General features: G+C 47.4%; 1 long non-coding RNA gene across 1 annotated transcript in view; it reads right to left on the bottom strand.

Annotated features, from left to right (window-relative positions):
* Positions 1-6,576: 6,576 nt before the first annotated feature.
* LOC125943775 (uncharacterized) overlaps positions 6,577-26,913 on the bottom strand; it is a 105,079-nt gene continuing 84,742 nt past the window's right edge. Inside the window, exons 3-4 of the long non-coding RNA XR_007465886.1 lie at positions 9,656-9,767; positions 6,577-6,669 (exon numbers count right to left, since the gene is read on the bottom strand). This is a non-coding gene — a long non-coding RNA (uncharacterized LOC125943775). The remainder of the gene's footprint in view (positions 6,670-9,655; positions 9,768-26,913) is intronic.

Genomic DNA, 26,913 nt, shown 5'->3' with positions numbered 1-26,913 from the left:
GCCATATCTTCTGCAAACATGGCAACGCTCTCATTTGGCTTCTGAACATGAGATTCGAGAAGGCGCTGCGCATTGTCTTTTCTGTCGCTGCTAGTGAATGTGTCTAGCAGCTGGGTGCGGAAGGCATCCCATGTGGTCAGGCTCCTCTCCCGGTTCACAAACCATGTCCGCGCACTGTCTTCGAAGAGCAAAATAGACATAAGACAGCTTTTGCCGGGAGCTCCATTCATTATGACTGGCGACACGCTCGAACTGGTCCAGCCAATCTTGGACATCTTCAATGGCGTCACCATGGAAACTTTCTGGGACCATAGGATGCTGTAGCGTCACCTGCGATGGAGTTGCAGTGGCCATGGCGGTAGTAGTTAGACGTGGTCCGGCAGGATCCTGCAAGGGGTTGAACTCGGGCGTCAGGCCTAGCAGGCGGCGGCTGTACCGGTGAACAGGAGTTTCGACGAGCGAAGGCGATTCCGCGTTCGATGGATGGCTCCGCGAAGGGGTGCTAAGCATGAGGCAATCCTACCCAGCACCTCCACCAGTGTCACGACCTCGCAGGAGACGTGGAAGCCGGCGTACAGCACGTATACAAGCACTTTATCTGAGCAGCAAAACGCAACGTCGTTGTCGTCTCTGTTTTTATACCCGCGCGCTACTTCAGCGTCGTTTCCATGGCCGGGCACATACCCGCGGCGACGGATATAGCATGTGGCAATATAAACTCCACACTACTAAAAACAGAAGCTTTTAACAGGCAGTGGGAGGCGCGGCTTGCAAACGAGGACCAGGACAGCCAACTGGCTCTCCTGGACCAAGCCCAGCGAACCGCTCGTGCCAGTGGAGCCCTGGACTAGGGGCCCCAACCACGGGACCTAAAGTTTCATTTTATTCATTAAAGTTTTTCTCTCTCTCTCTCGCTCACTCCAACCCCGGAAGTTGAGCCGAACAAGCCATCGATATTCAAGATAGCAAGAATTGCCACAACGTATGGAAACAAAATTTACAGTATTGAGTAAACGGATGGAAACTAAATGGAGGAAAAATTCAGTAATCTTGAGGCACAGGGCGTAGTACTGTCTCCTATGAAGAGCTCAGTCAAGGCCCTAAAAGAAGAAAACGTACTTATGCGGGCTCACGCGAAGACAGATCTCGGCGCAACAACCCTATCCTTCGGAACATTCCAGATGTTAACGAAACATGGGAACAAACCGAGAACAAGGTTATATCTTTCTTGAAACCCATACTCTCATCTTTTTCATCCGGCTCAACTGAACGTGCTCATGGCTTAGGCGTTTTTTCAACGGGAAAATCTCTACCCGTAATTGTAAATTTCTCAAATTTTCAAATAAAAGAACATGCTATTTCGCTACCTAATTATATCAAAACAAGCAGCATTGCTCTTAGCCAAGAATACTCACCCGCAACACGCCGAATTCTTATCGAGTTTGAAAATAGTCAGCCCTGTGCACCTGCATTTAAACTAAGATACGACAAGCTGCTTATGAACGACAGGTGCTACGTTTTTAATGCCGGAATTAAATGAGTGACAAAAACCTGTCGCAGGGCCAACGCGCAGGAAACATAGTTCCTGCAGGTAACATGACTTAGCGGAGCGAGAGGTGAAATGGTCAGTCTTCACAACACCATGTGTCCATCTTTTTTACTAAAAATAGAAGTATGGCGAACAAATTTTTTTAATTGACCTCAGCGATTAACAGTTGCTCTCCACACTTTATCGTCATAACAGAAACGTGGGTTTCCAATAGTAATAATAATTCTGAATTCTTTGAGGGTGCCCATCACTTCACAATTTATAGGGAGGGTCGCGCTGTGCATCGCCGAGGCGGCGTTCTACTCGCCCCTTCTAACGACTTTCCTTCTTCGCAAATTTCTGTTACTACTAACCTCAAAATCGTCTGGGCTTCATATAACATTCAACGCCAGCTGGTGTATGCTACCGATCTCCTTCTGCCTCAACCACATTAGTTAGCGAACTGCATGATGTAATTAATAACGTATCATCACGCTTTCCGTCATCACCCCTATAATTATTAGAGAATTTTAACCTTCCTAACATTTCATGGAACAGTCAACCTCCTTCATTACTGACATTTTCGTCTAGAGCCAAATAATTTTTAGATTTATGTTTTCCTTTTGCTTTTTCGCAAGTGGTAACGCAACCTACTAGGGATAATGCTTGTATCTGAAACGCTCTCGACCTAGTACTCACTACTGAACCCTAGCTCCCTTCTAACATTACATTCCTTCCGCCTTAAGTGACTGTTCTGCTATGCATTTTACCATTAGTGCGAACCATACTAAAAATATCAGGAAAATTGAAAGTATACTCGAGTATAGGAGAACAAGATTCGAGGCCATCGATGGCAAGTTATCTACGCGCATTGACACACCCCTGACTAACTTTGATGACCGTTCTGTTCAATCTAATTGAGACATGTTTGCTCATAAAGTATATGAACTAATGAACAAACATATTGTCAGCCATACCTTAACTCCAAACCCACATGCTCCCTGGTATAACGATCACATAAAGCGACTTTCTAACCGTAAAAACCGCAGCTACCCCTCACCTAAATTACCGTAGACTGCTTCTCATTGGGCGGAATACAAGGAGGCTTTTAACGAATATATTTCAAGGGTTAAAATTTTAAAAACGTACTTTCCTTACTGTTACCCTTCCATTCATTCTTAAAACTAGAATGAAAACGTTTTGGAAAATAATTAAATTTGTGTGTGATAACTTAATCTTATCAGACGACTATACTGTGTATCCTGTTCCTAAGAATGGTTCTGCAAGTCACGTTAACGAAACCTTTGTCAAAACTTTTTTCGGGAGCTCTTAATAAGCAACTTAATGAGTTACGTAACTATGATTTTCCAGTGATGTTCCCAGTGATAGTTGATACATCTGGTGTCGCTAAATTTATTTACAAACTCGACTGCAATTCTTCACCTGGCTTCGACTCAAATAACACTAAGTTCTTAAAAAACCCTTCCGCGTACAGTTCTATTATACCAAGCAAAATTTTTCAACAGTCACTGAACACAGGCACTTTACCTCGTCAGTTGAGGGTTTGCAAGGTGGTTCCCCTCCACATATCTGGTAACAAAAACTTATATCTAACTATCGCCCCATCTGACTACCCAGCACGTAATCAAACTTCAATAGCCTCGTCGTCGTTCTTGAAGATAACGTATTTTTTTCACCTACACAACATGGCTTTAGGGCGTCATACTTGTACAATATACAACTCCTGTCTTTCATTGATCAGTTGCACCAATTCTTGATCGTTCATCATGAACTCACTGCATTAGTTTACTTCTCAAAAGAATTCGAAAAAGTCTGTCACAAACTTCTAATCCACAAGCTAATCCATTTTAATGTTGATGCTAATCGTTTAAAGTGGATCGAATGTTTCATTTTAATCGCTCACAATTGTAATATACGGCTGTAATATACCGATGTGCTCTGTTGCCTCCGGAGTGCTCCAAGAATGAGCTGTGGGTCCTTTGTTGTTCTTCATATATTGAGGACCTTCCTTCGCAAGTAACTTCGAACATTCATCTCTTCGCTGATGATTGTGTTATGTTTAGGGAAATAACTACAAACTGTGGTACTAACCGTCTTCAATCCGACCTAGATATTGTTACGTGGCGGAAGTCACATGATGGCGTGGTGGGAAATCCGGTGATGGAGTGGTACAACGAGTAAAAATTCTGATCCTTTATGGCGTAAGCTGCGACGGTAGAGAACGTCGTCGCGAGTCACGAAAATGCGCCGCGTGGGCTCCGAATGTCCAGAATTGCGACTATCGATGAGAATACGTCAGCAGTCATTACGCCGTTGTTCAGTGTGAATGTCGCGCAGGTAAGAAATAGCCAGGACGCAAGAGTCGGTGTCATGTAGATCATATTGAGGGCGGTCGACAGGATGACGGAAGCGGCAGCCGGCGTCCTTGTGCAAGCAGCCCGACTTGAATAAAACCACAAACGAATATTCTTGGAACCGTAGCGCCCATCTATGCAATCGGCCAGTGGGTTCTTTAAGTGACAAGGGCCAGCATAAGGCATGTCGATCGGTAACAATGGAAAGTGTGCGACCGTACAAGTAGAGGCGGAATTTCGCAACTGCCCAAACTGACGCCAGGCACTCCCGTTCAGTAACTGAAAAATTCCTCTCAACAAGTGACAGGGGGCGGCTGGTGTATGCAATTACGCGCGCTTCGTTACGCTGCCATTGAACGAGTACAGCCCCAATTCCATGGCCACTGGCATCTGTGAGAAGTTTAGTGAATGCAGATGTATTTTAATGATCGAGCTATGGGGAAGCCGTTAGCTAGTGTACGAGGGTGGAAAAGGTTCGGTTTGAACAAGGACCCATGCGAAAGCAACGTCTCGCTTAAGTGAGCGGTTTCGGCGAATTTGATGAAACCACGGAAATACGAGCAAAGTGCAACAATACTTTTTACGTCTGCGGTGAAAGCTGGTGGAAGATGGAAAAGGAAAGTTCTGGATAGCACAAATCTTGTCAGGGGTTGAATGCCACCAACACTCACTAGATGGGCAAGTATGGTAATTTCACGACGTGCAAAATGGCATTTGGATAAGTTCAACTGTATGGCGGAGCGTCGAGAAACAGCAAGGAGGGCCGACAGACGCGTTATATGGATCGCGAAAGTTGGTGAAAAGGCTATCACATCGTCTAGATAACGAAGACATGTGCACCATTTATAGCCGCGAAGTAAGGAGTCCATCATTCTTTCGAAGTTTGCCGGTACCGCGCATCTCCACCAATTTGTTACGTCACGGAAGTCACATATAAAGATGTATGTTTAATATTTACACGAGAGGCACCGATACATAAACAAGATGGCTGTCGAGACCGGTTCCACCTCCACACGAGAAATCTTCTGAGTAGCGCCACTCTTGGTTGCGCCGTAACAATAGAATGTCTCACTGGTGCAGTATATGGCTAATGGAATGAAATGTTAACAAGTCTAAATCTATGCATGTATCTAGGACACCTCACTCTTCTCAGGTATGCTATATATATATATATATATATATATATATATATATATATAACCTTCCTTTAGAGAACGTAAACTGGTATAAGTACTTAGGAATTCACATTCCCTTTGACCTTACCTAGACAACCGACATTAATAATATAGGAAACAATGCTAACCGTGCTCTTGGTTTCTTAAGGCGAAACATTTTTAAAGCTCCAAACTCTTTGAAATTGTTCCTTTTTAAAGCACTATTGTGGCCAAAATTGAAATACGCTATATCAGTCTGGAACGCTAATAACCTAAAGTTAAGTAATACATCATAATTAATTCAGAATATCGATGCTCGTTTTATTCTTTCGAATTATGACAGAAACATAACTGCCGGCGTAACAGCCATGAAAACTACCCTTTCTCTTCCATCTGTTGCAGCTCGACGTAAAGTATCGCGTTTATTATTATTTAACAAAATGTTTTACTATACAACGCTGCACGATGTATTCCTTCATACTCCACACTACGTATCCTGTCGCATCGATCATTCTTACAAGGTTCATGTCCCTTCTTGCAGCACGTATACAGTTTTCCAGTCATTCATATGTAAGACGTCACTAGAGTGGAAATACCTTCCCGCAAACATTGTAGCCATCAGCGACAATTTCCTGTTTTTGATGCCTTAGACAACATTACTTACGAGGCTGCGGCTTCATGTACTTGTATATCCTGTATTTTTGGAATAGCTTTTTTTCTACTCATTGTATTCCTACCGAATTATTTGTCAAATTGTACATTTTCTTGTTGTATCTCTCATGTAACAATGTAGATATTACTTGTAACCCCCTCCTCTCTGTAAAACCTTCGCAGGCATTGAGGGTACAATAAATGAAATAAATGAAATCACTGCTTCTCGTCATCAGCAAAGATTCGACGAAAACCAGTTGCTAAGCGTCGCACAATAACCGAAAATGTGCTTGACCGCTCCGTCGGACCCCTACCTAGTTTGTTTCGACATGAGAACGTGAAGCTATAAAGCAACAAGCCCACCAAACTCTACGCGACGCCATTACCGAACCGTCGAAAAGCCCATGCGCGTCTCGTTATAGCCTTCGTGAAATAAAATTGCGGCAGAACCCATCCCACACTGACTGTCGACGGTAATACATTCAATCAATAAAGCGATACAACGTTTTGCCTCCACCGAAACGAGTTATGTAAGAGGCACGTACTGCAGCGATATTCATATTTTGCGCTTTCCTGAGAACATTCGGCGCCATCTATCGCCACCGCCGCGAAGCCTGCGCGTGGCCTCCGAAATGTATGGCGTGCCGGTGCGTGCCAACACTGAGAAAGGCGTCATGCAGCTACGCGGCTCCTCTCTCACGCTTGTTCCTGGACACGCTATAATTTATTAGAAATGTATTATTGATCGATACAGCACCTGATACATCAATCATGCAGGTTTCTAAATATTTATGCGAAGAATATTCAGAAAATTCTGAAGCATTTATTGAAGCGAACTTCAAGATTTATTGAAGTTTACCTAGGTCTGCGGCGACATCTATCACAACAATGCGGCCAAGAACCGTCATTCTGTGCAGCTCTTCCGGGAATGCGCTCGTTTGGTACACCATGGTGTGGGCATCTAGAAATAAGAAAAACTTTGCAATTACCTATGTTCATGTTTTTAAGTCCAAGGGTTTTGGCAGAAGACATAATAGTGGGTAACATGCATAATTAAACAATAATATTAGTTGAATAAGAGGGCAACATGCCATTTTAAACCCCGAGTAGTCCGCTTTTTACGCTATATTTCATAGATTGTCCTGCGTTACGTTCCGCATTTACGTATATATTTCTTCATTCTGTATCCGTTTTGAAGAATTACTCTTGACTGGTTGAGATTACAAAGACTCATATCTAAATATAAGTATATTGAATGCTAAACGAAGGCAGCCTCAGAAATATCTACCTCAGAAATATACCTGTCACATGTAACTATAGGCTTTGTTTCTGTGGGATAACTTCAATTTGCGCGTCAATGTGAACGCTCCGCATCAAAACAAAGTATAATGTTTGCATGCGCAGCTGTTAGCAAAATAGAGTTTCTTACTGCCAATTCATGTCTATATGTGAATCTAGGTGGAGAGACATTATTTTTAAAAATGTCACTGTTTCACCCGAGTGGCGAAGCATCAATTGCGATGGCAAATTAGTAAAGAGCTCTACGGAGTAAGGATAGTAGTTTTATCATGCAGCTGTATCAACTTGCACATGCAGCAGCAGCGGCAACGCGCAGAACTGTTGTCGACGCCGTCGGCGTTTTCCCCGCGTTCGCAACGAACGCGCGCGGCGTTGGTGACTGTTGCCGGTGCCTCTGGGGGCAGCTCGGAGGTTTTTGACGAGATCAGAATGGGAGACTCGTCAAACAGCGTCGGAAGCCTTTACCATTTTCTCGCCTCGCGACGTTTTTATATAAGTACGCATTTGGTGCCGCAGCTAAATGTCGCCTCCTGTCCCTCCCTACCGTCCCCCCACGGCCTTTTGCGGGAAGGAAGATGTCGCGTTTGGTCTCCGCCGTGCGTTCACTCCCCGTGAAAGCGCGCGTCCCTCACGCGCTTTCACTCGCACATACAGCATACAGCATTTCATCGCCGTTGGACTCTATACGGAACCTCACGACAACGGCGACGGACATGACGACGGCAGAAATCCGCTTGAAGTGTCCATATAATTGCCATCACGCGAAAAACACCCGTGTACTTAGATTTAGGTGCACGTTAAAGAACCCCAGGTGGTCCAAATTTCCGGAGTCCCCCACTACGGCGTGCCTCATAATCAGATCGTGGTTTTGGCACGTAAAACCCCATAATTTCATTCAATAAAAATGCTGCAACGCACATCTCGCAGTCACTGTCGACGGTAATGCAAGCATTGAATCACTTTAGCCGCACAACATGTTGCCACAGTCGAAACCAGTTATGTACATACTGCAGCGGGACGCCTTTTTCGCGCTTTCGTACAAGTAGTCGGCGCCATGTAGCACCGCCGCCATGAAGCCTACGCGTAGCCTGCGAAATGTGCGTGCGAATCTCAGTGCGTGCGAACACTGAGAAACGCGTCATGCGTCAACCGAGCTCCTCTCCCGCGCTTCTTGCTGGACGCCCTGTGCCATCTGGTTGCACAGCTGAGAAGTCCGCGCGTGACTTCCGAGACGAGAATGGTGGCGCGCCGGGGCCTACTAACGCTGAGAATTGTTCCCCCGCTTTCCGCACAGTCACTGGCGCTTACTATGTGTTCCAGGTTGGCGAGAGATTCATTGAACAGCAGCACGTTCCCAGTGCATTTGTGGCGCAGCCTGCGCGTCGGGTTGCTGTCCTTGAGTAAGCTTTGTGACGCGGGTTATATTCCGGTCAGCATTGGAGAAATTTATAGGATCCTTTTCGTCATTTTAGGGAGGAACATTCCCAGTGCCACACACCTGGCTACTTAAATTGGCGTCAAAGACATTCATTGAAGATCGGCGCGCACCTACTGGTACATACGCAGTGACCTCATTTGGCATCAACGAGGTTCTTCGAAGACCAGCACAGGCCGAACGGCAGGTACGGTCAGCGTCAACGAGTTTATTCCAGCAGCGTTACCTACTCAGCCCCGCATCTAGAATGACGCATGTCGGCGTGAAACAAGTTCGTTGCAGGCAGCCATATATGTACACAACGCCACAGACTCATTTACGAAATTTTGTCTGACGGTTGGTTTCCAACCTTGTTCCCTCAGCACAGCGGCCCGATGTGCTACCCAATTGACAACAGACTACACAGTGACTCAGATAGTCGGAAAAATAGTTTTTACGAAGAAATATAGATAGATAGATAGCTCCCGAAAAGTACTTGAAATACCCTAACAATCGAAGGGAATTGAGCCCACGTCATGCGGGTTCCTCAAGGATAGCAACCCGTTCCTTTAGCATGATGTGCATCAAATACCCTGGATTTGTGCCGCTTTTTGATGAAATCTTTCATGCCAACAGTTTAGCGAGCTGCACCCTGAATGAGCTCGGTTTGTGCTGCTCTTTAATGAAGCTCTCCAACTTTGTTCACTGTGTATGTGCCACTGGGTACGCCGCAAGCGAGGGAACCATTCACAGCGTTCGCACGCACCAGCGAACCAAGCTTCGTTTCTCGTTGGTTACGCACGCACGGACTTCTCGGCAGCGCCTGTAGATGGTGCAACGCGTCCACAAAGAAGCGCTAGCCAGGCGCCCGATTGCCGCATGACGTGTTTCCCAGCCTTCGCACGCACCGACAGCCCTGCATTTTGGTCGCCATGTGCAGGCTTCGCTAAAAGGCACGGAGTGTTCTTAAGAAATCGCAAAAATGGAGACGCCTCATACATAACTAGTTTTGATGGTGGCAATATGTTTTGCCGCTATATTCATTCAATGTTGAACGCATACTACCGACAGCCCCTTTGAGATGGGTTCTGCCGAATATTTTTTTTTTCGGTCTACCTTGTATGTAATATGCATAGTTGGGTGTGTGACGGCGTTGTAGGTGGTATAGAACTTTCATTTTTGGTAATGACATTACCGTTGCGGTTACAACAGATACTTTGCAAGAAATACTCACCCTGATATAATCACTCCCAGAGCTTGTCTGGTGCAAGAAATTAGTACACACGGGTTCCTCAAGCGTTTGGTCTCACCAGCGGCAACTTGATGCCCGAAAAAGACGCACTCATCTAAGGGAAAAGAAAATTAGTGCTACGTGTTTCTCTTCGAAAAGTTGCAGAGTACTAAAAACTACGAGAGGGGCGCCGATGTTTCTCTAGGCTCGGTGCTTCGAAGCCGGTTCTTGATACTAATGGCGTCAAATATTCAGAAATAACAAAGATGTCGTTTTTCACTCATCCGCACGGATAAGAATACTTTTTGGAGCAGAGGTTTTATAGCAAGTGCAGTGATAAGTTCTGTATTTTATAAACAAGTTCAATATTTGTGAGGATGCATTGTAAGATGTAACTGCAGTAAAATTCGCTTTCATGTGAAAGCATTTTTTATCCCATGATTTTTATACCACGATTTCACACGTTCAATATTTGTGAGGATGCACTGTAAGAAGTAACTGCAGTAAAATTCGCTTTCATGTTAAAGCATTTTTATCCCATGATTTTTATACCACGATTTCACACGTTTCTCAGGTAAAATCGTAAAAGAAGCACACTGATATGTGGTTGTATGGTACAACGAGGAATGATGGTCCATGAATTTGGCGTGATGCTATAATAGAGGCTGTTTAGAAGTACGAGGTGCTACAGTAAAGTTCCGGGAATTTGAAAAGCACAGGAAAACTGGGTGTGGCACACATTTTCGCCGCTAGATGTGGCTAGCAGTATGCCTTGCGGATCAGTGTGCTGAACGACTTGCATCTAATAAAAGTTTTGCGAAGTGTTGTCTTGCAACGCAACGTTTGACTGATTTGGGGCATTTCTTAGCAGCCAATATGCAGATTACAAGAAGCGAAGAATTTGCATCAAGTTTTGTTTTAAACTTCGCAAAACTACGACAGAAACTCATCGTATGCTAGAGGATGCTCTTGGAGCCGGCGCCAAGAGACAAAGTACGACGTTCTAATGGCATAAACGCTTGAAAAAGGGTCGAATGTGTGTTGACGACGACGAACGTTCTGGACGCCCGTCAACGAGGATAACCACGGACAATTATGTAGGACAATTATACTGCACAGTTTAGCGACTTTTGTCGGATGTTTTGAACATGACGCGCATTTTTGCAAAATTCGTGCCAAGAATGCTCAGTGACAAACAGAAGCTGCCCCGTTACTCTGTCTGTACGGAACTGGCGCAACAAATCAGAGACAATCCCCGGTTATTCCTCGCCAATGTAATAACCAGGGATGAGACATGGGTTTATGGCTAAGGTCCTCAAACCAAACAGCTGTCGTCGCAATGGAAGACGCTAAATGCCCAGCGGCCGCGAAAGGCACGTCAAGTTTGTGGGAATGTGAAGCCCATGATTCAATGCTCACTGTTTTTTTACCTGCATGGAATTGTCCACAAGGAATTCTTACCTCCTTGACAAACCGTGATTAGCGAGCTTTACTGTGACGTTTTGAGGTGCTTAAGAGAGAGCGTACGTCGCAAGCGTCCGCAGGAGTGGAAGAATAACTGGCTTCTCCATCACGACAAAGCGCCCGCTCACACATCACTCATTATTGACAGTTACTGGCATCCAAACAAATCACAGTGCTTCCACACCCACGCTATTCACATGACCTCGCCCATTGTGAGTTTTTCTTGTTCCCAAAGTTGAAGTTGAAGCTCAAAGGACGTCCCTTTCACAATGTTGAAGAGATTCAGTCGGAATCGCATACGGTCCTCAACAGACTGTCTCCTGGAGAGCTCCACGAACGCATTAAATCGCGGTAGAAACGCGGGGATCGTTGTATACATTCTAAAGAGACTACTTTGAATGAGACAGTGCTGATTAGGCATTATGGGGAACCCATTTTTTACGACCGATTTCCTGGAACTTTTGGGCAGCACCTCGTATGTGCATAATAATTTAATGACAACAATGTTCTATTATTTGTGCGAAGTAGCTTGGTACGAACGCCCAAGATTTCTATAGTGATATAAATATATTGTACATGAACTTTTAGAACTGCACATTAAATAAGTATTTTCTGTTATACTATTGAAATACACATTTAGCACACTTTGACGCACATTAGATGCACCATTTTTGGGGGAGTGCCTTTAGACGAAACGAACTTGCGCATTCGATGCACTACGTCACGTAGAAAAGATGTTAGTTTAGAGATATGAATGTCAGTGGCGCGAACCGTTGCGTACGATTATATATTTCAACCCCCCCCCTCCCTCGCCAGTATGGATCCAATATTCAAGAATTTCTTGACCAATTATCCTACTATAAACATTAGGATTTTGAAGAAATATCCCGTCCGCATTCTTTTAGGCGGCAAAGAAAATGTGCCGGAGCGTGAGGCAAGAAATTCAAATTTAAACACATCAAGAATTTGAATTTTCTGTAATTGATACAGCGGGATTCATGAATCCCTGACACTGCGCGCGGCTCCTGTGGGATCAAACTTTACTGCTGCGAGCAAATTTATGTGGCAACCAGGCAGATCTCTGAAAGAAGCGCACTGTTTTACAGCAAATTGGTTAATGTTGCTGGAACCGGGCACAAAAGCTCAGAAAAAAATAGTCAAAACTTATGTTTTATGCCCATTGATGCTATTTTTACGAGCACAATGAATAATAATTTATCACCAGCACACCAGTACCTTGTCAAGAGCAACCTCTTTGCGATGCACATAATAACATCTCTCTGCTCTGGATTTTTATAGATGTTGTCTCCGAAATACGTGCACAAACAGCAACCATTATCACAATCTGTCTGGAGCTCAACACGTTCCATTATTTTGCAACCGCTGATGTTGTGCGATAGCGCGAGATATCCATCATTTTGGTGTCAGCATCCACAGGCTGAAGATGCTGTAATGGCAGAGGCATCTATGAGGCGTACAGACCCAGAGGAGGACTTCGCCGGCATGCTCCAGGAAAGAGCCCAGGATTGTGTTCGCGGCAAATGCAAAGAAAACCCCTCGTGGTGCTTTTGTGAGTACAGATGTCGCTGCAGTTCAAGCCGTCTCTGTGGTTACAACTGCTCATCGTGGAGGGAGAGGCAAAGCAAAGGTAGGAGCAGCACGTCAAAGCGCTGCGCCATAGTAATGCACAAATGGCGCACGCCCTTCTCTTGACAATGCGTACATCGGAGGTGCGTGGCTCCCATAGTAAGCGGCAGCAGGATGTGCTGATTTGTTTGTTGCGAAGCCGGGTTTTAGATATCATTGCATTATGGAAAAACAAAACGGAATCGGGAGAATGAAAACGGAAGCCTGCCGATGATGTACCGCGATTCCTTTCGGAACATAAAGTATGCGTCAGACAGGCGATTGGTCTCTGTGCAGCATGAGCGTTATTGGTGAGAAAAAGGTCAAAGTGGAAGATGTTGAAACTACGAACTGATAGGGAATTGATAGGGATAGGGATATGGCTCAATGTGGATATAGACAGGGAAATTAGGAGGTCATAAATAATTAATTTGCCGACGCAAAATAGGCATGCACAAAGAACACAACAACAGGACGGGCGCAAAAGTTCCAACTGAGTTTATCCAGAACGAGCAATCTGTTATCCTGACAGCCATGCCACGTGATCACATTGGGCACGCTACAACATAATAACAATTACAACAATGAGTGCTCGGCTATCAGTTGCGCATACTAATCTAAACAAATGACACGCACAGGGAATTGCCAAGAGAAAGCGGTTACTTATCGAGAAGAGACAGATATAGCATGCTGACACAGGAATCAGCCCTAAGCTTGATGTTATAAGCCTCTGTGACCTACTTCTCTGTCTTACCTGCAGCTCTGACTATAAACTTCGTTCGTTTTTACACGCCGCGCTAACTTAGCGAATATGGCATTGCGCTGCTAAGCCCGAGGACACGAGATCAAATACTGGCCGCGGCGGCTGTATTTCGATGGCGGCAAAATGCAAACACGCCCGTGTTTGCATTGGGGACGCGTTGGGGACGCGTTAAAGATCCCCTGGTAGTCAAAATGAATCTGGATTCCCCCACGACAGCGTTGCTCATAATCAGATAATGGTTTTGATACGTAAAACTCCAGAGTTAAACTCAATTCAAGCCTAAATTTAGTAAACTCCAAATAACATTACCCTACCTTGGAAGGTGAGGCTACCAGGCTGCCATATCCATTCTTGACATGAAGTCGCTGCAGTCGCGTCCGATCATTCAAGCACTGACCGGTCTGCCCGATGTACTTTATCACACAGCTAATTGGGATGCGATACACTACCCCTGACACGCCCTCCGTAAACCTGGTTACGTCTATTGTATCACCTGCCTTCATCATCATGGCGCAAATGTTGTGGTTCATCATGCTACAACTGTTGAGCTGTTTACACGGTGCTGACATTACAATGCTAACATCATGACAAGAGGCTATATTCTTCATGTTAAGCGACAGTGCGTGAAAGTACGCAACTGAACACATGAAATTTGGGGGGGCGCGAAAAATCCTGGGGCCACATTTACAAAGATTTTCTTTCGTAAGTTCACTTTGTCATTGGCCGGCCGCCTTAGGTAATACGTTTGGCATCCGGATTGGGTGAAATTATTTCTTACGAACAATTCTAGCGTAAGAAGGTCTTTTTAATTCGGGGCCTTGTTTCTTTCGTTTTTTTTTCGGACAAATACAAAAAATTGAAGAAAGAAAGAGGATTGCGCAAAGAGCTATGAAAAAACCGTCACATTATTTTTAACTCGAAAAACAATATAATTGTTACATTATTTCACAAAAAAAGTCGCAGCTGAGCTTCCGGGTTTAAAATCTAGGCAGGATTTCACGTCAAGGCATTGATTTCACATGAAAGCTTCAAGACAGACATTTGTATCATTCTGCGTTCGATTCACTTCCGCTTAATACGTCGACGCTTCGCTTTGCAGCGGGCGAAGCCTTCCGGACATTGATGTTCGAGTGCACGTACACAAGTTTTGGCACGTGATTCCCTGCGAGGCTGCTTTTTTTTAATATATCCTGGCTGAAAAAAAATTAAAAAGAACTGTTCTTCCCGAAATTTTCAATGTTTTTTTTAACCGCTTACATCTCTACACGGAACCACCTGTACAGAAGTTAGCTCCTTGCTTGGGGCATCACTGTTGGCGCCAAAAATTTATTCGAAATAAGTCACATCAACTAGCCCAAACCAAGATTTTATTCGTAGTAGGCTTTTTTGCGTATATGCGCAAAATTGGTTCTCGACAAGGCAGCGCCATGATACCAGTGCTGACGCGTGGAATACCGAAGCATGTGATTGCCAGCATGTGGTTGGTGGGGAACAGGGAAATGTCCCATACCACTACACCCGATATCGGGACACATCTCACGCAAGAAAAAGCTCCAATTTATCAGCCTTAGTGTCCTGCCTAGACTAAATGCTTACAATATGCACCCAGTATTCTTCAGAGGTCGTTTTTGTATCAAGTTCTTTTGCCAAATGACAGTTTTAACGTTTTTCGTTGAGATGTAACTTACGGTAGCCTAATGATCTAATACTGTCACTTGAGCCTTTTCTAAACCATGTCAGAGAAATTATCATTGACGTGACCAGCCGCCATTTATTACTTTTTTGCGCAGTGGGAGGTATTCAAGCAAGAACCTAAGATGGTAGCAATTGAAGGTGCTTCTGTATCTTTTGAAAAAAAAGGGCATATAAAAAGCAGCGTAGGATGCATGAAGTGGTAACAAGAATTTGAATTCTTGTAACCTGGCAATTACGTTGACATTTCCGCAATAAAAGCACGAATGGAAGCTCTGGACACTGAAATATGAATCGGTTCACGATACCGCGCGAGTATTTGTTGGTAGTCGGAAGAGCGGCCTTGTAGTCATTCGCTGGGTGATGAGCCTGGGATGGTCTAAGCAAGTGCTCCAGATAGAGCAAGTCGGTACTATAGTTAGTGATGGGACTATATTAGGGAAAGCGTTTCCAGACCAATTTAGGAAACGTCTTCAAGTCGTAGTGGAGCTTCAACTAAGCAAATTTTTTTCTTCATTGCCACGTTTAAGTTACGAGGAATGCTATGACGTCTGTTTCAGACAAGTAGAAACAATCATTTCCTCGCAAGCCAAAAGCAAACTTTCTGGGCCTGATGGCTTGAGTGCACAATTTTATTTGTTTGCTCTGTTCTGGCTCAATACCAGGAATTAGGGACATTTCGTACAGTTTCTTTTTTTCGCCACCACGTGGCGTATCGACCTTAAAGAATTCGAAATTCCCGCTATGACGTATCTATGACGCACAACTAAAGAAAGCGCAATAAAAAGAAACACACCCTGAAGCTGTCGCTTCACATCGGTGCTTGGAAACGAGCGCGCTTGTGTATCAGCGTTATCTCGAATACGGCCAGCTACTTGCTCTACTGACAATGAATCGACGGTTTTGCTAGACACCTGGCCAGAAAGCTCGTCCGCATTCTGGAGAGATGTCTGGCCGAGATAAAGGCTCCCGCGAAGCTTCCGTTGAATATATATTTTTTTCCTTGAGCAGACTTCTTATTTGTGCACCACTGTGGCCACGGTCTTGCATATACGTCACGGTTCTGTTTCATGGGTTTCCTATAGAACTCGCGTGATCCATTGTTTAAGAGGAAGCTTTAGCTCGGGCCTATCTTCGATGCCATATTCTCAAATACACGTAAAATGCAGGAATGATTTTATAAGAAAATCGCTGAAACGATTTGAATGAAATGTGTTGCATTAAGAGGGAAAATTAAATTGCAGAGACTGCAGCAAATAGAATTTTCGTTTATAAATGTGTAATGTTTTCAAAGAATCGCAGGATGTTCGTAAATTTGAAAAAAAAATAGAAGCATGAAGTTTCCAAATCCGCAACTCAGCCATTAAAAACAAATATGGCATTTCTATAAACTGCACCCGTTGGAGCATCAAAAGCGAACAATTTTTTTTGCTATACCTTAAACAGGGCCGTCGGTCCTGCCAGATTGCACTCCGGCGCTGATGGCCTGCAAGTACTCGTCGCGATGTTGTTCAACGCGCATGTCGCACATGTCAGTGAAAGCCAACACGCAGGTCTCCAGATCATGCGCAACTGGATCAGGAGGATCCACGGGATGACGAGAGAGGCAATCAGCGTCCTTGTGCAGACGTCCAGACGTGTAGATGACAATAAAAGAAAATTTCTGGAGCCGCAAAGTCCAGCGACCAAGCCGTCCTGTCGGGTCCCGGAGGGAAGACAGCCAGCAGAGGGTGTGGTGGTCTGTAATGACCGAAAACGTGCGGCCGTACAAATATGGCCGGAACATGGCGACAGCCCACACTAAAGCCAAGCACTCACCCTCGGTGATGGAGTAATTCCTCTCAGAAGGTGACAGCAGGCGGCTGGCGTAAGGTATCACGCACTCGGTACCATTCTGTTGCTGGGCGAGAACAGCACCGATGCCGTGGCCGCTGGCATCAGTGTGGACTTCGGTCGGTGCAGATGGGTCAAAGTGGGCGAGTATGGGAGGGGTGGTCAGAAAGCCGATGAGAGCGGCGAACGGGTGAGCCTGCTCCGGGCCCCATGAGAAAGGCGTGTTCTTCTTTAGAAGATCTGTGAAAGGGCGAGCAACGTCGGCGAAGTTTTTGACGAAACGGCGAAAGTAAGAACACAGGCCGACGAAGCAGCGCACGTCAGAAGCAGAACGAGGCACAGGAAAACTGCGAACGGCGCGAACTTTATCCGGATCTGGTTGTACACCGGTTGCGTTAACGAGATGTCCCAACACGGTAATCTGACGGCGCCCGAATTGACATATCGTACAGTTCAGCTGAAGGCTGGCTTTTCGGAAGACCGCAAGAATTGCAGCGAGTCGCATAAGGTGGCTGCTGAACGTGGGAAAAAAAACAATAACGTCGTCAAAATAACAAAGACAGGTGGTCCATTTGTAGCCTCGCAGAAGAGAGTCCATCATTCGTTCAAATGTCGCAGGAGCATTGCATAGGCCAAAGGGCATTACTTTGAACTGATATAAACCATCAGGTGTTATGAAGGCAGTCTTCTCAAGGTCCATTTAATCAACAGAAATCTGCCAGTAGTCGGATCGAAGATCAATGGACGAGAAGTATGTAGCTCCGTGCAAGCAGTCCAAGGCGTCATCGATGCGTGGTAATGGGTAGACGTCCTTTCGCGTGATCTTGTTTAAATGGCGATAGTCGATGCAAAAACGCCAGGTACCATCCTTTTTCTTCACGAGGACGACTGGCAAAGCCCAATGACTGGCTGATGATTCGATGACCCCTTTGCGGAGCATTTTGTCCACTTCTGATTGCATTACTCTACGTTCAGCATGTGATACACGATAGGGACGCCGACGAATAGGATTCATGTCTCCAGTGTTTATACGGTGGTGAACAACAGATGTTTGGTCGAAAGGGCGGTCGCCAAAATCAAAGGTGTCACTGTACGATTGGAGCAGGAGATGGAGGTCCTAGGCCTGACCAGAGGTGAGGTCAGTTGCAATCATTTTGGCGAAGTCATCCATGAAAGGAACATAGCTGTGAGCTGCAATTGGTGCTAATAATCCACTCTCGGCATCCATACTATCAATATCAAATTCGGACGTACAAGAAACGCTGGCCAAGAACATGCCAGCCGGAAGCACTTGAGGGCACAGGCTGAAGTTCAGAAGCGGGAGAACGACGTCATTATTCATAACCGTGATCAGCCTATGCGGAACCGCAACGTTTCGGTTCAAAAGCACGTCGACGATGGGGCGAAGCACATATTCACCGTCAGGAACCTGTGGCTGTGAGGTCAAAGCGACGTAAGTGACTGCCTCGGGTGACAGAGGCACATCTTGAAGCGAGCACAGGCGCGGTGCTTGGAGCTTCGGCCAGTTGAGACAGTTCCAACTGAAGGACGCCGGCTGCGCAGTCGACGAGAGCATAATGGTTGGATAAAAAGTCCAACCCAAGGATAACGTCGTGAGGGAAGTTGTCGATCACAGCTAAGAGAACAGAAGTAGGGCGGCGGCTATACTTAAACGTACAGTACACATTCCGAGAACAACCAGCACGCCACCGTCGGGCACACGAAGCACTTGTGCAGCTTCTGGGGTGAGGACCTTCTTTAAACGTCTACGTAGGCTAGCACTCATCACAGATATCTGGGCTCCAGTTTCGACGAGTGCTTGGACAGGTACGCCGTCTACTTCGACGTCAATTATATTTCTCTTTGTGGGCACAGACTGAGGATTCACTGCATTAGTTGTCAATGCAGCACCCCCTCCGAGGGGTGCAATTCTTAGTTTTCCGAAGGAACGCGGTCGAACGCCACAAGGTTCGAAAGGCGACGTGGCTGCGGCGAACGGGAAGATGGGCGACGTGTTTGTGGGGAACGAGACTGGTGTCCGCGAGGCGATTGTGAGCGACTGTACCACGTGTTCCTGGCAGAGTTGTCGGCACTGTTAGACTCGGCGGAGGGCAGAACACGGCGGGAATTTCCATGAAAACGGTTCAGGTTGGTCGGCGTGCGAGGTGTTGAGGGCCACGAGTTGCAACAGTATCGGGCGACATGACCAATACGACTACAGGTGAAACATATCGGCTGGTCATCCGCAGTTCTCCACTCACTCGGGTTGCGATAACGCGGAGAGAAGCGCCGCGATGGATCAAACAGAGTAGAAGGGCGTTCGTTGGCTCTGGGGTTGGCGACAGCACAGACAGAATGTAAACCAATGCTTTCAAGTTCCTGGCGAACGATGGCTTGAACGAGAGGAACTTAAAGAGGGGTAGCGTCAGGGCGACGCGAACAGAAAGCTGCGGGCGCCATCGCTTCCAGTTCACGTCGAACGATTCGCACCACGTCCACTGATGGCGACGCATGCTGCTGTGTGGGCTGATATTCACAAGACGACATTGCGGCAGTATTAAGAAGTCTGGCGAATGGTTGCAGGACTCGGCGGCTTTTGGCCTGCTCGAATTGTCGGCACTCTTTAATGATAGCATCAACTGAAGAACAGCCTTTGCACATGAGCAGATTAAAGGCGTCGTCAGCGATTCCCTTCAGCACGTGCCCGACCTTCTCAGCTTCAGTCATGTCGTGATCGCCTTTACGACAAATCGCCAGCATGTCCTGGATATACGAAACATAGAACTCTGTGGGGGATTGGGCGCGGGAGGCGAGTTCCTGCTTTGCGGCAATCTTACGGCCGGCTGGTTGGCCAAACAACTCTTTTAGCTTCTCTTTGCATTGGTGCCAGCTGGTCAGCTCCTCTTCGTGGTTTTCGTACCAGACCTTTGCCATGCCTCTTAGGTACAACACGTTAGCTAGCATAGGCGTAGGGTCCCATCTGTTGACTCCACTCACGCGTTCGTACATGGCCGGGCACTCTTCAACGTGGGCGCCATCGGACATAGAAAGTTCCGGGATCCTTGGCTTGTACAACCACAACCGATGGGGACGACGACGTAGCTGGCGACGGTGCCGTTGACGTTGGAGGCGGCAACGACGTTGATCCCGCGTGCTCACCGTCAGTCATGGTGGTCCCCACCATGCGACGTCCACTGCGGAGCTCCGTTTCCAGCCTATGCACCCCGCACCTCTCACCAATGTGTTACGGGGATGTTGGGAGTATAGACTGGATGCATTTACAATATATGCACAAGTAGGGTGAGTGTGGTCAAGATAGCTGTCCAGCAACAACACGCAGCAGCCAGTGTCTCTCGATCTTCTTCTCTACTTTCCTCCTATCCTCCCGTAACAATATGATTCGCATAAATGCATGTTCTGGCAGCGTGGCTGTATAGCCTAATGGTTACGGCGCTCGCTTTGGGACCGCAGGTACGCGGGCTCGAAACCCACCTCGGCAGGAAAGTTTATTTGTTTTCTTTCTTGGTAGTTCTTGATACGCACCACAAATTACGGCTGTTAAAAAAAGAAGAAATTCGGCAGAGACATTTCAAACTGCTTACGTGTGGGTATGCGAAAGCGATATATTCCCTTTGGTGCAGTGTTGTACGGAACGGCGTTCCAGGAACTAGTTCCTTTTGGGAGGAACGGAGGAATGCCACCATTCCTTTAAGGGCCGGTGGAACTGTAACGGTAACTCGTTATTTTTACGAAGGAGCGGCAGAGGGAACGGCGTTCCTTCTGTGAACGTTCCATGGCACTAAACAGGCGCACCGACGCACGCACGTATGCAGCACATCATGCAGGGCGCAAATAACTACCGCTTGTCTGTCACGTGACTATTGTGCATTTTCTTTCGCGAGTTATGCATTATATTTTTTATCACTAGGATTCAAGATTGTCACGTGACGCTCCCTTCTGTAGTTTCCGCCATGGCGGCCTGTCGGACACTAACATCGAGATGTAACTCTTGCCGAGTTCAAACAAGGGTCTTTACTAAATTGAGAATATCTATTCTGAGCATTTATTTTTCTACTCATACTGCAATATTGAATCGGCAATAATTAAACGCCTAAGTATAGTTCCTTTCGATGCGGTTTCTTGCGCAACCATTTAATTATATCCTCCTGAGATCCCTTGTACAATACATTGCACATTGCCTTCCACTTTTGTTTCGAAATTCGCTCAGAAGTGATTACGCAAAATATTCACTCTGGGTTTGAAGTACGGTGCATGTGTAACTACTGTAATGAAGTGGTTTACTCATATTCTTGTCATCCGCTTTCGAGAAATTTGACAATAAATTGGTATAGACCTCTGTGTCGTCCCACACGGCCGAAAGACGTCGAGGCGTATTTCGAAGTCACCGAGATTTCGGGAAAATACCGGACGCGGCAGCAATATGGCAATCTACTACACGTAGTTCCATCTTAATATCAGCGATTAAACAATGAAATGCAGTTTTTACCGCAGGTAACATGAGGAGATGATGGAGAGATTCACGTACACGGAGACGGAGCTTTTGGAATCTATCAGATACCGGCTCAGCCGGGCCTGGAGAACGTGCTCCATAAGCTTGCCCACACAGGACGTAAGGGATATGGGACCGATATTAGCGGGTCGAAGTGGTTTGCCCGATTTGGGAATGAAAACTACCTTAGCGTGCTTTACTTGGGGTTAGGAGGGCGCCGCGCACCGAGCATTCATTGAAGTAGTCGGTTAGGGCTGTGATGGAGGGGGAATCGAGATTGCGTAGTGCCTTGTTGTGCACTCCGTCGGGACCGGGAGCTGAGGACGTATTCAGGCGCTGAAGTTCTGCCCTGACTTTGGCCTCTGTGGTGGTTTTGTCGAGGAGATCGTTGGGGGAGCCCGTATAGTGGGTGGTCTCCGGGGGGATATGCGGGGAAGTGTAGACCACGAAGCGTCAGGAGTTCCTGCGGGGAGGCTTCGGATGCGTGTATGAGCTTCGTCATGATGTGTTTCTGGTGTGTCTCGGACGGAGTCGAATCAATGAGATGCGGAATAGGTTCCATGTCTGAGGCAGGCTCATGTTGTGCTCCAGCCTGTTACAGAGCGATCCCCAATTTTAGCGAGAGAGAGTCGCAGCATGCGTCTCGGTCTCCTTGTTGAGCTGGGTCAGCCGCCGTCTGAATGTTGTATTCCAGCGCTGACGCTGCCACCTCCGCTCGAGTCCCGCCTTGGCTTTCCAGAGCTGCAGGAGATGGGAATCCATCGCGTCCGCAGGGCAGTCCTCTGGGAGGGGGCGAGTCGCGGCGCGGATGTCGCACTAGAGCTGGTCGGACCAAGTAGCTATGTCTGAGATGTTGTGTAGAGTGTGGGCTGCTCGGAAAGTGCGGAACGAGTCCCACTTCGTGATGGCAGCACCACGAGTGGGTCTGAGCTGGGCCTGCTTTAGGAGAATCTAAATAATGTAGTGATCACTACCCGGATTCTCCCAGGTGTTACACCACCAGCTTGAGGTAGGCGGTGGGTAAATGTGAGGTAGGGGGTAATGTCTGCGCAGACACTGTTTGCAGTGCGAGTAGGGGTGGTGTGATTTGTGAGAAGGGAGAAGCCGGCCTGCTGAGCTGCGGGCCATACCCGGCGCCCGTTGGGGGTGCCGTTCGGTAGCCCCAGGCCGTGTGAGGGGCCTTGAAATCCCCTAGAATTAGGAGGGGCTCTTTGGAGCGACACGCTTGGCTAGCGTGAAGAGTCGGTCGAAGTAGTGGCAGCAGGCACTTCGGGTGGCTGTATTGACCCTTTTCGCGGCGATCCCGTGGGCGCTGCCATGTTTGATCACGTGGTGACGCGTCCATTGCTTGCCTCAACTGCCTCCGTTGCCTCCTTGCTTACAATGGAAATGTATGACGCCGGCGCAACCTAGAAAACCTCTGTTTTCAAAGGTATCGTAGACGGTGACCAGGTGGATGACACGAAGCTTTGATCACAGCTTCAGAGAACATGCAAAAGCGCGTTCGGAGCGGATTAAGCTATGTCCAAACGGCGCAAGCAGCGTATAAGGTGCTTGTTCTAAAAGCGGGGCTAAATATGTATTCCAAGCTATCCAAACATTCCGCTCATAAATTCCGCCAGGATTAGTGTGTTTTGTTCTTTGTTCTTTATTCGGCATATATTTTGAAGCAATGGCTTGTCAGTTTCTGACTCAGTGAAGTTCGTTGGTGCGGCCACTATCTGATTATTTTCTGCCTAATCGCTCGCGGGTGTGTTCAGTTCCGATAGATTTGTTCTTGCTGAGCACAATGCTTGAAACGCAGCTGTTTTGTACATTGTAATACCTTGAAGCAAATATATATGGCAGCTAGTAATTTGCTTACTCTTATGGACCGTCACGAAACATTCAGCTTCGACCATTCGGGCGCCATCAGTGTAGTCCGTCATTTATTGTCCGTATACAGTGCGCATATATTCAAGTGTGCGCCCATTCACTTATTCTTGATACGTCGGCGATAGAGTGGGCGTCAGTTTTTCTGCCATTTGGGTCAGATGTGCATAGAAAACGTGCGCGAAACTTACTATGACAGGAAGCGGCGCTACTCCCATTGTCATTGTTTAACGAGTGGTACTCTTGCCGACGTTCTGGGGATGAAGCCCTTTCTTTGAAGGTTAGCGATACAAGGCTGGCGGATGAGCAAATTTGTGTATCAAGGAAAACCGTACATCCCGAAGTGCCGGTAACACGTTCGGACAGTTGCAGCAGTGGTTCGCGAACTTGGCCACACACATTCATTCCATTCCTTAACATGCCAGTCCACAATGTCTTAGCGAAAACTTAGTTGCATTTCCGACAGCTGATCGCACAGAAGCAAGGTAGAAGCGATAATGGTTTCGTATTCGTGCGCGGTCATTGAGGAGACGTATCGCACGCCGTCGTGAGCGCCATCTAGTTTCTGTAAAACAAACTGCTCGACGAAAAGGGTCAATATTTTAAGGATGAAGAGGGTATCGCGAGTGCACTGCGGCATAAGTTCGATGAAGAGATGATCTATTTCGGGGACGTCTAGCGGGTGTGAGGTGGGAGTGAGCGCACGGCGTACGAGGAATGCGACCCGAGGGGACGTAGGAGAAATGGGGATGATGGGCACGTAGCTTGGTAGGGTGAGAGGATTGGAGGGCTCTTGCAGTGCGAGCACGTCGGGGCCGTCTGCCCGAGCTAGGAACTAGTGAACCAGCCCCCGCTTGGAGCCAAACCATCGACAGTTCCAGTGCCAGATGGTGAGGCTAGTGCGAGGTCTAGCCATTGCTGAGGGTGTAGTTTGCAGCGGAGGGGTGGAGAGGGTGTGGAGCTTGGCCTTCTTTTTAGGCCGCGCGGCCGCACAGGCTGTCCAGTGGAGGGCCTCTTGCTCCTTAAATCGCTCGTCAATTTGGTGAGCAAATTCGTCTAGACGGCTATAGAGGTTGGTGAATTGTTGAGTGAAGACATGGATGGCCGTCTGTACCGCGGCCTGAATTTTGGCCTCCACGAGTTGTTCGAATTGGGAGGGTAGGGCTGGGGTTGCCGCGGCCGATCTTGGTGTGGCCGAGGAGGTAGTGGGAGTTGCGGCCCTCTTCTTGGCCGGCGGTTCGCGAGTAGAAGGAGAAGGTGGTAGGGGAGGGAGTTTATGAGCGGCCGAGATCATTGTCGCCGGGGTAGGGGTGTGGACCTGCAGGAAGGCATGCAGCTGCGACTGAAGGCGTTGGTTGGTGGTGTGGAGGGAGGCGAGCTGTGCGCGGACATGCACCATTTCCTTATAGAGGGGGTTCGCGGAGTCCTGGGAGACTACGCCTGCCCAGCTCACCTCACTGGTGTGGCGGCCGGGTTCCTGTGCAGGTGGTTTTGGGGAACTGGAAGTGGGGGTTGCCTGAGTCCGGTCCAGGAGTGGGATCAGGCCATGGGCTTGGTATGGTTGGAGGGCTGTTTCAGTGCGGCAGGATGCAGCACCGGGAGGGACTCCAGGGTGAGCTGCAGGGCCTGAGGCTTGCGGGTCATGGAGCAGCTGCTATGTTGGGGTGGAGCTTGATTGGCGGTTGCCTCGGGGGCCCGCCTGTCATCCCAGTACCTCTTCTTGGCGAGGTATGGGGTGCGGTAGCGGGCCTTGCAGGTTCCGTCCGCCATCAGGTGTGCTTTGCTGCAGATCTTGCAGAGCGGCGTGCAGGCGTGGTCCTTGGGGGGGTGTCTACTTGGTCACAGCCGGAGCAGCGGCGTTTCTTGGGAGCCGGGCACACATCCGCATGGTGGCCGAGTGCGCCGCGATTGAGACGATTTTGAATGACTTCGTAAGAGTGGGCGAGAGGGACCCCATGAACCACACCGCGGGCGCAGTCTTCCGGGGCCGCTTCGTAGGAGTAGTCGTAGGCAGTGTCTTTGATGAGTACGGACTTGATGGCGAGGTAGTGGTGTCGGCGTTGCGTGTCGGGAGTGTTGATGAGGACGACGTGGTGGAGGGTGTTGATTACGGTGCCTGGCTTGGCCTCTTGGTGTCCGAGGCTGGCTGCTTGCAGAATGGCATCGCGAAGCGCAACGCTGTTCACGGTCCGAAGGTTGAGGCCGCCACGGGGACGGAGGATGATTTTATTATCGTCGATGGGTAGCTTGGGGTGGCGTAGGGCAGAGATTGGGGCGGCCGGGGCCGGTGCCTCGCCAGAGCTTGAGGCGTAGACGGCTGCATACATTTCTCGGCAGCGGCGAAATTCGTAGTAGTGGTGGGGCGGGAGTTGCGACTCGAGCTAGGATGAGTTTATCCGGCCGTAGGGGACAAAGTCGGGTCTCCTCCGCGCCCCGGAGGCCCGGTTTCGATTCCCGCCCAGATCAAAATTTACCTATTTTTTTATTTCAAAGGGATTAGTTTACTTTGTTTACATGAACCTGTCTGATAAATTTGTCATCAGTTCGAGCATTTTTTACGACGCGTTTTTACTCTTTGCCGTCGGCCATTTTTGGTAGCGTCGCCGACTACAACTACGGGTTTTCGTGTAATGGGGCATATAATGCTTTCGCATTAAATAAATAAAAAGGAATGGGCCCCAACACGGAGACTTGCGGCACACCAGACGTAGCAGCAACATCATCTGAGCAACTCCCATTCAAAACAGCTCTTCGACGTACTTACTTAACAACACGGAGTTACAGCCTGTATAGTCATAAAAGCATTCACGTGTTCATAGTACGGATAATCTTACCTGGTATATCGAGATTAGTAACAATGCGGATCGAACGTTGGGTTATTGGCTCCTGTACACTTATAATGCCACCATCCGCTCTCATAGTTACTACTATAGAGAACACTAATAGGAACAAAATTTGAGTATACATCCAATGTGTGAAATTCCATTGTATTTATTACCTCATTAGAACTCAAAATTACTCCACTCGTTTTATATGTTCAACTTATGATCGAATAGCTACTCTAACCCCAAATAAAACTAAACTTGAATTTGTAACCCGTAAACTGATACAGTCGAACCCGGATATATCGAATCTGAAGGGGATGACAAAAAGTTCGATGTATAGGTAATTCGATATATAAAATAATAGGCCCTCAGGTAAACGGCGGCTTACCGATTAGTGCATCCGAGAGCCGCTATATTACTGCACGCAACTCTGGGGACACTTTATTTACACGCAAAAAATTGCTGGTTCACTTTCAACTTCATTAAAAATTCCAAGCTGATTCTTTCCTTACACTTGTAGCGGCCATCGCTTGCGGAAAATAAACTCATGAATAGGCACTCAACCCACACGACGACGCCTTGAAAATCGGATAGAAGGAATGTTGACATCCGAGGTAGTATGAGGGCTAGCCGAACAGGCTGACAGGGCTCAACTGACTGCACTATCTCTTCTCAC

The sequence above is a fragment of the Dermacentor silvarum genome, chromosome 3, assembly GCF_013339745.2.
Source record: "Dermacentor silvarum isolate Dsil-2018 chromosome 3, BIME_Dsil_1.4, whole genome shotgun sequence".
Classification (NCBI taxonomy): Eukaryota; Metazoa; Arthropoda; class Arachnida; order Ixodida; family Ixodidae; genus Dermacentor; species Dermacentor silvarum.
The sequence above is the reverse complement of the archived record's forward strand: the minus strand, read 5'-3'. Positions and strand labels throughout refer to the sequence as shown.